Source organism: Nicotiana attenuata, chromosome 6 (genome assembly GCF_001879085.1).
Source record: "Nicotiana attenuata strain UT chromosome 6, NIATTr2, whole genome shotgun sequence".
NCBI classification, from domain to species: Eukaryota; Viridiplantae; Streptophyta; class Magnoliopsida; order Solanales; family Solanaceae; genus Nicotiana; species Nicotiana attenuata.
Genome location: NC_031994.1, coordinates 71,733,467 through 71,746,853, shown reverse-complemented (window position 1 = coordinate 71,746,853; position 13,387 = coordinate 71,733,467).

Here is a 13,387-nt window from a genome sequence, read left to right as displayed (position 1 = left end):
GAATATGAACGTGCTAGTGGTAGTGAATATACCACACTCACTTCTGGAAGGAGGTTTGAGATGATATAAGAAAACAATGTCATTATTATGGCATGAGTGGCCATTGGTCACGTACCTATTGTACGCCAAAATATTTTGGTAATGTGATTATTAAAGAATAACAGTAATGCAAGAAACAGATCTTGCATATAATTTTGACCATGACTATAATGGTATAACTTTCTCTTTAAAAGAGATATTCACCATATGAATTTTTATGAATATGTGGTAGTACAAAATAAATTGAGAGCTCTGGAAGAGCCAATTATTACTATTTTGGAAGAACAAAATTGATTATCAATAAGACATTATGTTGTAGTGAGTCTCAAAGAAACTTATTTAGTTTCTAAATTTTCGCGAATGCGATTGGTTATATTGAGACTATAAATAAAGGAAAGATTTAATATCTTATATTACTATAACTTGTAGCGGGGTGATATGTATGTGAAAAGCTACCCGCTTTATTGTCACGACCCAAAACTAACCCGGTCGTGATGGCGCCTATCATGGAACTAGGCAAGCCAACACACTCCCAAACAATTCGATATTTCATTAAAAGATAGATAATAGCCTTTTTCATACTGAAATTCCGTAAAATAGATTAATTCAAAAACCAAAATACGGAAATAAAAGCTCGACATCGGGGTTTCACTAAGTCATGAGCAAATACTACAACTGTTCCCATAATCAGGCTCTCGGCCTCACTCAGTCATCACTCTCTAGTCTCACACACGGGGCTCACAATACCATGAAAACTAGCCCGGAACAATGATATGATGTGCCAAATAATAACAACTGAGACTAAGACATGATATGATATGCATGAATAAGACTGAGTACAGAATATCAATAAAACTAACGAGATGACAGCAAGAAACGACCACTCGGGTCTCAACAGTATCGGCGTGAAGCCCTAACAGGATATCTAACATGATTTACAACTCCTTTACTTAATCACATGATAGAAACATAGACATCAACAAGATAGAGTCACTAAGCGGTGCAATGGGATGAACCAGGCCGTAATTCTCACGGTGCACGCCCGTCACTTGGCATGTGCGTCACCTCAATACTAATCATATACCACATAGTTCGGGGTTTCGAACCCTCAGAACCAATTTTGGAAGCGTCTTACCTCAAACCAAGCCAAAATCCTACTCCGCGACGCCCTTGACTCTGGAATCGACCTCCAAATGTCTTGAATCTAACCAAAAGCAGTACAATGCAATCAATATAGGCCAAGGAACCAATTCTACGTGAAAAACTATTAACTTATACCAAAATCCCGAAATTTACCCAAACCCGGCCCCCGGTCCCACATCTCGGGATCCAACAAAAATCACAAAACTAGAAAGCCCTTTCACTCACGAGTCTACCCATACCAAATTCATCAAAATCCGACATCACACGGTCTCTGAAATCAAACTCTCCAAAATCCCAAGCCCTAACCCCTAATTTTCACCCCTAATCTTCACTAATTACATGATTAAGCAACGGGAAATCATCACATATACGAGTATTAGGGCTCAAGCCACTTACCTTACTGATAAACCCTTGAATTCCTCCTCAAAATCGCTCTCAAAAGCTCCAAAGCCGACTAAAAATGGCGGAAAATGAACCAAAATTCGCAAAGTCCACAATTTATACTTTCTGCCCAGAACTTTCGCATCTGCGGTCCAAATGTCGCTTCTGCGATGCCGCACCTACGGAAAATCCATCGCAGATGCGGTTTCACTTATGCCCTCAGAACCCGCTTCTGCGGTCCAACTATCGCACATGCGATCTCGTAGGTGCGCTCCACTATTCGCACCTGCGACTCCTGCCCACCTCACCCTTGGATGCATCTGCGGCTCCTTCTCCGCTTCTGCGGGCTCGCACCTACGGTCCCCACTCCGCAGGTGCGGTTAGGACAGCTGAGTTCAATCTTCAGCATTCCTCAAATTCCAACCTTGTTCCGTCAACCACCTGAAATCAACCCGAGGCCCTCGGGACCTCTACCAAACATACCAACAAGTCATATATCAACATACAAACTTAATCAAACCTTCGAAACACTCAAAACACCAAATTACCCTCAGATTCAAGCCTAAGAGCTTCTAAACTTCCAATTTTCGCAAACAACGCCGAAACCTATCAAATCACCTCCATATGACCTGAAATTTTGCACAGGCATGACAAATGACACCACGAACCTGCTCCAACTTCCGGAATTCTATTCTGATCCCGATATCAAATTTTCCACTGCCGACCAAAATCGTCAAATTTCCAACTTTCGCCAATTCAAGCCTAATTCTACCACGGACCTCCAAATCACATTCTAGATGTGCTCCTAAGTCCAATATCACCTAACGGAGCTAACGGAACCATCAGAATTCACATCCGAGATCGTTTACACATAAGTCAACATTCGGTCAACTTTCTAAACTTAAGCCTTCATAAAAGAGACTAAGTGTCTCAAATCCTCTCCGAATCCACTCCAGACCTGAACCAACTGACCCAACATATCATAATATAGTTGAAGGACACAAAAAGAAGCAGAAATAGGGGCACGAGGCTATAACTCTCGAAACGACCGGCCGGGTCGTTACATTTATTCACCAGATTGTACTACACAAACAAAAGAATGCCACAATAAAGTCGAGGTTTATTGATATAAAAACCCATATCATAATAAACTTGGAGTTTATTCATAATTGAACAAGTCATGGTATAAACCTGAAGTTTATCAATATTGATAATTTATGCAATTGGAATCATTGGTTTAGCTATGTTAATTTAAGTATAATGCGCAAAAATAAAAGAGAATTTATGTAACGACCCGACCGGTCATTTTGCTTTCTAGAACCCCGTTCCCCTAAATAAGACTTTCCGTATATGCTTTTACTATTTTATGACTTGCGGGGATATTTAGCTTGGGATTTGGAAGGGTTCGGGTTGAAATCGGAACACTTGGTTCTTTAAGGTTGGCTTAAAAGGCCAAGTTTGACTTCGGTCAACATTTTGAGTAAACGACCTCCGAATTGGGATTTGACGGTTACAATAGGTTTGTATGATGATTTCTGACTTGCGCATATGTTCCGATCGAGTTTTGGATGACCTGGGAGCGTTACGGCACCTAATAGTGAAAGTTGGTTCTTGAAGGTTTTAGAAGTACATTAAATTTGGTTTGGAGCGGGTGTAACGACCCGAACATTCATTTTGAGTATCTGCACTTCGCTCGGTAGTTTTGGGCACGAGTAGCTCTGTATGATGTATTAGGACTTGTGTGCAAAATTTGAGTTCATTCCGAGTTGATTTTGTATGTTTCGGCGCGAGTTTTCGGAAGCCGAAAGTTCGAAAGTTCATTAAGTTTGATTTGAGGTGTGTTTCATCGTTTTGATGTTGTTATGCGTTCTTTGAGGCCTCGAGTAACTCCGTGTTATGCTATGAGACCTGTTGGTAGGTTCGAACGTGTCACGACCCTAAAACCGACCCGATCGTGATGGCGCCTATCGTGAAACTAGGCCAGCCGACACAATTCCCAAATCCAAAACCATTATTCTATAAAAGCCATTTTTAAGTCATTAATTAACAAGTAAACTCATAACATAAGTCTAAGTAACCAGTGCGGAATAGATACACCAGCCCGGTATCGGGGTGTCACAAGTCACGAGCATCTACTAAGGTCTGAATACAATAAAGAGTCTAAAAATATACTAAAAACAATCTAAGAAGGATAAGAGGGAGAAAAGCAAGGCTGCGAACGCCGGGCAGCTACCTTGCTAACTTTGATGAACCTGCCGCTGAGTGATCAACACCTGCTACCGGGTTCAGAAATACCTGAATCTGCACACAAGGTGCAGGGAGTAATGTGAGTACGCCAACTTAGTAAGTAATAAAAGTAAAGGCAGCTGAGTAGTAAGAAAACACGCAAACCACAGCATAATGCTACAGCAAAACAGTATAAGTCCAGAACAATGCTGTAAAGCAGTAAAACTCGTAAAACATCTCAGTTCAGTAAAACCTTTTAAAACACCTTTCAATAGTTTCAAATGAGTAATGAAAGCAGTGAGTAAAAGTATAGAAACGTAAAACAGCCCCTCGGGAAAAACATGTACCATAACCGCCCCTCGGGCAGAATATCAATAGAACCAGCCCCTCGGGCTATCTCACAATCACTCGTATCAGCCCCTCGGGCAATAACATGAAACAACAACAGCCCCTCGGGCAATATCATATCTCACACTGGGTACCCGCACTCACTGGGGGTGTACAGACTCCGGGAGGGGCCCCTTACGGCCCAAGCGCAATAATAAGCCATCTCGTGGTATAATCAAACAGGCTCTCGGCCTCATATCAATCACAAGCCATCTCGTGGCATAATAAATCAGGCCCTCGGCCTCTCATATATCACAAATCAGTACCACATGCTGCGGCGAGCAGCCCGATCCCATGATATCCTCACAACACAGGCCCTTGGCCTCACTCAGTCAGATCTCACTCAAGCCCCTCGGGCTGACAGTAAAACAAGTACTCCGCTCAAAATATTATTTATGAAATGAAAAGGAGTAAATAAAACCGGGTTATGAAAACAGTAAAAACATAGCATGACTGAGTGTAAACATTAAACCAAAATAGTGAGGTAAAACAGTAGTAAAAGCCTCTAAGGGACTAAACAATCGGCACAAGGCCCAGACACGGCATTTAGCCCCAAACACAATAATATTTTCCAAAATATAACAATATCAAATAGTTTTCAAGTAAAATACGTGACTTAATAGTCGTACGGGATGGACCAAGTCACAATCCCCAACGATGCACGACCCCACGCTCGTCATCTAGCGTGTGTGTCACCTCAAAATAGGACAACGATGTGAAATTCGGGGTTTCATACCCTCATGACAACATTTACAATAATTACTTACCTCAAATCGGTCCAAACTCTAGCCCGCGATGCCTTTGCCTCTCAAATCAGCCTCCAAATGCTCCAAAGCTAACCTAAATCAGTATATTATCATCAATATACGCTAAAGGAACAAAGCCCAAGCGAAAATAATCAAATTAACTCAAAAATCCCGAAATTGGCTCAAACCCGGCCCCTCGGGCCCACATCTCGGTATCCGATAAAAATCACAAAACTGGAAAACCCATTCGCTCACGAGTCTAAGCATATCAAATTCACCAAAATCCGACATCAAATGGCCATCCAAATCCCCAAAATCAACTCTCCAAACCTTCTTCCATTTTCCCAAATTCCCAAATTAAATGATAAGAATCAACACATAATACTGGGATTCAACCCAATTTGAGTGAAGGACACTTACCTTAATCAATCCTCTGAAAATCCCTTAAAAAATTGCCTCAATCCGAGCTCCATAGCTCCAAAAATGCAAAAATGGCTGAGATCCTCGAAATAGAGTACTTTATAATCTGCCCAGGCATTTACCCTATGCTATCGCGGACAATCTAATGCGATAGCGAAGCACAAAATTTTCCAGCCCTTCTTTTACCCTATGAGATCGCGGCCATTCCCCCGCGATCTCGTAGAACAAATTTTTCCAACAGCTTTCTCCAACTCTTCCGGACAGCCTCTAGTATAATGGTCATAAATTTTTGTACAAATTTCCAAATTACAATTGGTCTAACATTCTGAAAACTAGACATCAAGGGTTACAAATTTAATTTTTGGATCATCTTCAAATTCCTTAGAGATTGTGAGATATAAGCTTCCAAAATCAGGTTAGTGCAGCAGAGGTTTTACTCTATGCGGTCGCGGGAAGACTTACGCAATAGCATAGCACAACTCCATTTTTCAAATTTTCTCTATGCTAACGCGCTCAGATCTATGCTAACGCACTATACACCCCTGAAGCCAAAAACCAGCCACTAGAAATGGCCTAGAAATGGTCCGAAACCACCTGAAACTCACCCGAGGCCCTCAGGACCTCAACCAAACATGCCAACACATCCCATAACATCATTCAAACTTGTTCCAACCTTCGGAACGCTCAAAACAACATCAAAATATCGAATCACCCTCGGATTCAAGCCTAAGAATTCCAAAACTTCCAGATTCCGAATTCGATCAAAAAGGCTATCAAACCTCGTCCGAATGACCTGAAATTTTGCACACACGTCACAATTGACACAACGGACCTACTCCAATTTTTGGAATTCCATTCCGACCCCGATATCAAAATTTTCACTGCCGACCGGAAAATGCCAAATTTCCAATTTCGCCAATTCAAGGCTAATTCTACCACGGACCTCCAAAATACATTCCGAACGCGCTCCCAAGTCTAAAATCACCTTACGGAGCTAACCAAATCATAAAAATCCAAATCCGAGATCGAATACTAAAAAGTCAAAGCTTGGCCAAACCTTTCAAATTTAAAGCTTCAAACTGAGAATTGTTCTTCCAAATCTATTCCGATTATCCTGAAAACCAAAACCGACGAATTACATAAGTCATAATACAACACACGGGGCTAGTCATGCCCGAGAACTGGCGAGCGAAATGCAAAAGCTCAAAACGACCGGTCGGGTCTTTACATCCTCCCCCACTTAAACATACGTTCGTCCTCGAACGTGCCCAGAGTTGTTCCGAAATCCATCAAATCACTGTGTAACCCTTCCATGCACATACCTGGGGTTGATCGCACGTCACCCTATCTCATATAGGTCTGATAACACAATGTAACTGAAATTTCACAATCCAACCTAGCCCATAAACCTTAGAACCACATTTCCACATCTGAAATCATCTATAAGATCAGAATCTCACATCTATACGATGAATAAGTCCGAACAAGTTGTAACAAACCATACCTGCAGTCTCAGATGCAATTACATGATATACCACATAGCTCAAACTCTCGTAGCGATAACTTCTAATCAAATCAGTTGCTCAGAACAACCGAATATCGATAATAAACCTCTCATCAAATAAAGCCTCATTCCAACAGTTCCGTATACTGCCAATGATAAATGAAACACGTAGAAAGTCATAACCATTCCTCAGATGAACCATTCGTGAAGCCACTTCTCCTTTGGCAAGGACCATAGCAAATTTCTAAGCCGAACATCGATATTATCCTCCCAACATGCTGAAATCGAATCCGTTTGTATTCATTCTAGATCCCAACGATCTCATCTAATCCAACACAACTACTCTGGTGACATGACACATCAATACCATCTAAAGCCACAACTCGTGCAATCCGCACACCAATAAGCAACAATCCAAACGTACTCAAATCATTAAAAATGACTCAAATGAGAGAGTTGTACCGCAAGCTCACTAGTACCACCACAACACATTGCTGAGAACCCATCACACGTCGTAGAACCAGAACACACGAATCTAACCCGAATGATCATACCTCCACATAACTTTGCTCCAATGCGCGACCTCATCCAAACACTGGTCCACATGAAACACCTCAAGCCACTATGCTCAAATCGACAACCACGCGCAATTTGATGTCTAGAACCAAAAGCAAATCATCATAACCACGGCGAAGCAATGACATAACACCACACAAACCCGAAAGGACAAACCCGATACGCCACCCGCCGAGCAATACCCAATACTCTTCCCACTCTGATACCAACTTGTCACGACCCTAAAACCGACCCGATCGTGATGTGGCCTATCGTGAAACTAGGCCAGCCGACACAATTCCCAAATCAAACCATTATTCTATAAAAGCCATTTTTAAGTCATTAATTAACAAGTAAACTCATAACATAAGTCTAAATAACCAGTGCGGAATAAATACACCAGTCCGGTATCGGGGTGTCACAAGTCACGAGCATCTACTAAGGTCTTAATACAACAAAGAGTCTAAAAATATACTAAAAACAATCTAAGAAGGATAAGAGGGAGAAAAGCAAGGCTGCGAATGCCGGGCAGCTACCTTGCTAACTATGATGAACCTGCCGCTGAGTGATCAACACCTGCTACCGGGTTCAGAAATACCTGAATCTGCACACAAGGTGCAGGGAGTAATGTGAGTACGCCAACTTAGTAAGTAATAAAAGTAAAGGCAGCTAAGCAGTAAGAAAACACGCAAACCACAGCATAATGCTACAGCAAAACAGTATAAGTCCAGAACAATGTTGTAAAGCAGTAAAACTCGTAAAACATCTCAGTTTAGTAAAACCTTTTAACACACCTTTCAATAGTTTCAAACGAGTAATGAAAGCAGTGAGTAAAAGTGTAGAAACGTAAAACAGCCCCTCAGGCAAAACATGTACCATAACCGCCCCTCGGGCAAAATATCAATAGAACCAGCCCCTCGGGCTGTCTCACAATCACTCGTATCAGCCCCTCGGGCAATAACATGAAACAACAACATCCCCTCGGGCAATATCACATCTCACACTGGGTACCCGCGCTCACTGGGGGTGTACAGACTCCGGGAGGGGCCCCTTACGGCCCAAGCGCAATAACAAGCCATCTCGTAGCATAATCAAACATGCTCTCGGTCTCATATCAATCACAAGCCACCTCGTGGCATAATAAATCACGCCCTCGGCCTCTCATATATCACAAATCAGTACCACATGCTGCGGCGTGCAGCCTGATCCCATGATATCCTCACAACACAGGCCCTTGGCCTCACTCAGTCAGATCTCACTCAAGCCCCTCGAGCTGACAGTAAAACAAGTACTCGGCTCAAAATATTATTTATGAAATGAAAAGGAGTAAATAAAATCGGGTTATAAAAATAGTAAGAACATAGCATGACTGAGTGTAAACATTAAACCAAAATAGTGAGGTAAAAGAGTAGTAAAAGCCCCTAAGGGTCCAAACAATCGGCACAAGGCCCAGACACGGCATTTAGCCCCAAACACAATAATATTTTCCAAAATATAACAATATCAAATAGTTCTCAAGTAAAATACGCGACTTAATAGTCATACGGGATGGACCAAGTCACAATACCCAACGGTGCACGACCCCACGCTCGTCATCTAGCGTATGCGTCACCTCAAAATAGCACAACGATGTGAAATCCGAGGTTTCATACCCTCAGGACAATATTTACAATAATTACTTACCTCAAATCGGTCCAAACTCTAGCCGCGATGCCTTTGCCTCTCAAATCGGCCTCCAAATGCTCCAAAGCTAACCTAAATCAGTATATTATCATCAATATACGCAAAAGGAACAAAGCCCAAGCGAAAATAATCAAATTAACTCAAAAATTCCGAAATTGGCTCAAACCCGGCCCCTCGGGCCCACGTCTCGGTATCCGATAAAAATCACAAAACTGGAAAACCCATTCGCTCACGAGTCTACGCATATCAAATTCACCAAAATCCGACATCAAATGGCCATCCAAATCCCCAAAATCAACTCTCCAAACCTTCTTCCATTTTTCCAAATTCCCAAATTAAATGATAAGAATCAAGACATAATCATGGGATTTAACCCAATTTGGTCATAACATTTTGTAAAAATTTCCAAATTAGAATTGGTTTAACATTCCAAAAACTAGACATCAAGGGCTACAACTTTCGTTTTTGGATCATCTTCAAATTCCTTATAGATTGTGTGATATAAGCTTCCAAAATCGGATTAGTGCAGCAGAGGTTTTATTCTATGCGGTCGCGGGAAGACTTACGCAATAGCATGGCACAACTCCATTTTTCCAAATTTTCTCTATGCTAACGCGGTCAGATCTATGCTAACGCACTATACACCCCTGAAGCCAAAAACCAGCAACTAGAAATGGCCTAGAAATGGTCCGAAACCACCCCGAATCTCACCCGAGGCCCTCATGACCTCAACCAAACATGCCAACACATCCCATAACATCATTCAAACTTGTTCCAACCTTCGGAATGCTCAAAACAACATCAAAACATCGAATCACCCTCGGATTTAAGCCTAAGAATTTCAAAACTTCCGAATTCCGAATTCGATCAAAAAGTCTATCAAACCTTGTCCGAATGACCAGAAATTTTGCGCACACGTCAGAATTGACACAACGGACCTACTCCAATTTTCGGAAATTCCATTCCGACCCTGATATCAAAATTTCCACTGCCGACCGAAAAATGCTAAATTTCCAATTTCGCCAATTCAAGCCTAATTCTACCACGGACCTCCAAAATACATTCTGAACGCGCTCCCAAGTCCAAAATCACCTAACGGAGCTAACCAAATCATAAAAATTCAAATCCGAGATCGAATACTAAAAAGTCAAAACTTGGTCAAACCATTCAAATTTAAAGCTTCAAACTGACAATTGTTCTTCCACATCTATTCCGATTATCCTGAAAACCAAAATCGACGATTTACATAAGTCATAATACAACACACGGGGCTAGTCATGCCCGAGAACTGGCGAGCGAAATGCAAAAGCTCAAAACGACCGGTCGGGTCTTTACATCCTCCCCACTTAAACATACGTTCGTCCTCGAACGTGCCCGGAGTTGTTCCAAAATCCATCAAATCGCAGTGTAACCCTTCCATGCACATACTCGGGGTTGATCGCACGTCACCCTATCTCATATAGGTCTGATAACACAATGTAACTGAAATTTCACAATCCAACCTAGCCCATAAACCTTAGAACCACATTTCCACTTCTGAAATCATCTATAAGATCAAAATCTCACATCTATACTTTGAATAAGTCCGAACAAGTTGTAACAAACCATACCTGCAGCCTCAGATGAAATTACGTGATATACCACATAGTTCAAACTCTCGTAGCGATAAGTTCTAATCACATCAGTTGCTCAGAACAACCGAATATCGATAATAAACCTCTTATCAAATAAAGCCTCATTCCAACAGTTCCGTATACTGCCAATGATAAATAAAACACGTAGAAAGTCATAACCATTCCTCAGATCAACCATTTGTGAAGCCACTTCTCCTTTGGCAAGGACCACAGCTAATTTCTAAGCCGAACATCGATATTATCCTCCCAACATGCTGAAATCGAATCCGTTTGTATTCATTCTAGATCCCAACGATCTCATCTAATCCAACACAACTACTATGGTGACATGACACATCAATACCATCTAAAGCCACAACTCGTGCAATCCGCACACCAATAAGCAACAATTCAAACGTACTCAAATCATTAAAAATGACTCAAATGAGAGAGTTGTACCGCAAGCTCACCAGTACCACCACAACACAATGCTGAGAACCCATCACACGTCGTACAACCAGAACACACGAATCTAACCCAAAGGATCATACCTCCACATAACTTCGCTCCAATGTGCGACCTCATCCAAACACTGGTCCACATGAAACACCTCAAGTCACTATGCTCAAATCGACAACCACGCGCAATTTGATGTCTAGAACCAAAAGCAAATCATCATAACCATGGCGAAGCAATTGACATAACACCACACAAACCCGAAAGGACACAATTGATACGCCATCCGTCGAGCAACACCCAATACTCTTCCCGCGCTCTAATACCAATTTGTCACGACCCTAAAACCGACCCGATTGTGATGGCGCCTATCCTGAAACTAGGCCAGCCGACACAATTCCCAAATGAAACCATTATTCTATAAAAGCCATTTTTAAGTCATTAATTAACAAGTAAACTCATAACATAAGTCTAAATAACCAGCGCGGAATAAATACACCAGCCCGGTATCGGGGTGTCACAAGTCACGAGCATCTACTAAGGTCTGAAAACAACAAAGAGTCTAAAAACATACTAAAAACAATCTAAGAAGGATAAGAGGGAGAAAAGCAAGGCTGCGAACACCGGGCAGCTACCTTGCTAACTATGATGAACCTGTCGCTGAGTGATCAACACCTGCTACCGGGTTCAGAAATACCTGAATCTGCGCACAAGGTGCAGGGAGTAATGTGAGTACGCCAACTTAGTAAGTAATAAAAGTAAAGGCAGCTGAGCAGTAAGAAAACACGCAAACCACAGCATAATGCTACAGCAAAACAGTGTAAGTCTAGAACAATGCTGTAAAGCAGTAAAACTCGTAAAACATCTCAGTTCAGTAAAACCTTTTAAAACACCTTTCAATAGTTTCAAACGAGTAATGAAAGCAGTGAGTAAAAGTGTAGAAACGTAAAACAGCTCCTCGGGCAAAACATGTACCATAACCGCCCCTCGGGAAAAATATCAATAGAACCAGCCCCTCGGGCTATCTCACAATCACTCGTATCAGCCCCTCGGGCAATAACATGAAACCAAAACAGCCCCTAGGGGAATATCACATCTCACACTGGGTACCCGCGCTCACTAGGGGTGTACAGACTCCGGAAGGGGCCCCTTACGGCCCAAGCGCAATAACAAGCCATCTCGTGGCATAATCAAACAGGCTCTCGGCCTCATATCAATCACAAGCCACCTCGTGGCATAATAAATCAGGCCCTCGGCCTCTCATATATCACAAATCAGTACCACATGCTGCGGCGCGCAGCCCGATCCCATGATATCCTCACAACACAGGCCCTTGGCCTCACTCAGTCAGATCTCACTCAAGCCCATCGGGCTGACAGTAAAACAAGTATTCGGCTCAAAATATTATTTATGAAATGAAAAGGAGTAAATAAAATCGGGTTATGAAGACAGTAAGTACATAGCATGACTGAGTGTAAACATTAAACCAAAATAGTGAGGTAAAATAGTAGTAAAAGCCCCTAAGGGTCCAAACAATCGGCACAAGACCCAGACACAGCATTTAGCCCCAAACACAATAATATTTCCAAAATATAACAATATCAAATAGTTTTCAAGTAAAATACGCGACTTAATAGTCGTACGGGATGGACCAAGTCACAATCCCCAACGGTGCACGACCCCACGCTCGTCATCTAGCGTGTGCGTCACCTTAAAATAGCACAACGATGTGAAATCCGGGGTTTCATACCCTCAGGACAACATTTACAATCATTACTTACATCAAATCGGTCCAAACTCTAGCCCGCGATGCCTTTGCCTCTCAAATCGGCCTCCAAATGCTCCAAAGCTAACCTAAATCAGTATATTATCATCAATATACGCTAAAGGAACAATGCCCAAGCGAAAATAATCAAATTAACTCAAAAATCCCGAAATTGGCTCAAACCCGGCCCCTCGGGCCCACGTCTCGGTATCTGATAAAAATCACAAAACTGGAAAACCCATTCGCTCACGAGTGTACGCATATCAAATTCACCAAATTCCGACATCAAATGGCCATCCAAATCCCCAAAATCAACTCACCAAACCTTCTTCCATTTTCCCAAATTCCCAAATTAAATGATAAGAATCAAGATATAATCATGGGATTTAACCCAATTTGAGTGAAGGACACTTACCTTAATCAATCCTCAGAAAATCCCTTCAAAAATTGCCTCAATCCGAGCTCCATA